This window comes from Triticum dicoccoides, chromosome 3B (assembly GCF_002162155.2).
Source record: "Triticum dicoccoides isolate Atlit2015 ecotype Zavitan chromosome 3B, WEW_v2.0, whole genome shotgun sequence".
NCBI lineage: Eukaryota > Viridiplantae > Streptophyta > Magnoliopsida > Poales > Poaceae > Triticum > Triticum dicoccoides.
In genome coordinates, this window is record NC_041385.1 from 140,688,865 (window position 1) to 140,690,028 (window position 1,164).

The following is a 1,164-nucleotide window of genomic DNA, read 5'->3' on the forward strand; positions in this document are numbered from 1 at the left end:
AACCATGGTGTTTTTTTTTGCTACAACCGATGAGCCTCGGTGCTACAACCCCTCGGCGCAAATTTTGTGGAACCAGCGCGACGTCGAGGTTACAACCATGGCGACTTTTTGCTACAATCGGCTAGCCTCGGTGCTACAACCTGTATCTGCTTTTGCTACAAAACAGTCACGGTGAGACGACGGGCGACCTTTTTTGCTACAACTGTTTGTTGGTTTTGCTACTACCGGCGATGAATTTTGCTGCATCGGTGACACCCGGCGAGAACCAGCTAAAAAAAGCTGGCACCTGGCGAGAGCATGGGCTACGAGGCCCGACGCCGGCCGCTGCCCTTTTGCTGCAATCGAAGAAAACGAAGCTAGAGCCGGCAACTAAAAAAAGCTACATCAGGTGACAAAAAAAGCTACCACCGTCGAGCATCTGCACGACGAAGCTGCATCCATGCAAAAAATGTTACAACCGGCAAGTGTTTTTGCTGAAACCAACATGAGGAAAAAACTTCCACCGCGGAAAAGAGCTTCAATGGTGGAAAAAGCTTCAAACGGCATTGGAAAAGATTCACCCGGCAGGAGAAAAAGCTTCAAGCGGTAATGACAAAAAAAGCTTCAACCGGGGGAGCCGGGCGAACGACCAGTGCCGACGAGGACGGCGACCGGGTGGCGACAAGGACGGCGACCGGCGACAGGGGCGAGGACGGCGACCGGGCAGTGACAAGGACGACGACCGACGACCGGGGGCGAGGGCCGCGAGCCGGCGACGAGGACGGCGACCGGCAGCAAGGACGGCGACCGGCGACAAGCTGGTGATGCTTCACGGTCAGGCCTCGAAGCGTCCATGACGGGTGCCCAGCACGAACAGCGCCGCGGGGATGAAGGGCGCCATTGTCGTTGATGCGCATGAGGAAGGGGGCGATAGAAGGGCGTGATCTAACGACCCTGGGCAAAGCGATCCGACGATGGGCAGCCGACCGTCCGAATCGTTCGGCCGGCGCACCGGTGCAGATCACTGCACCCCCCCTAAAAATACCCCGCAAAAAATCACTCCTGTCGACCCCCTCGAGGACACAACACCGCCGTCGTGCAATCTCGAGGTCACAGCGTCACTGTCATGCGATCTACGAACTGACGTAGATGCACAAGATCGCCGCCGCCGCCGATCTCACTGAC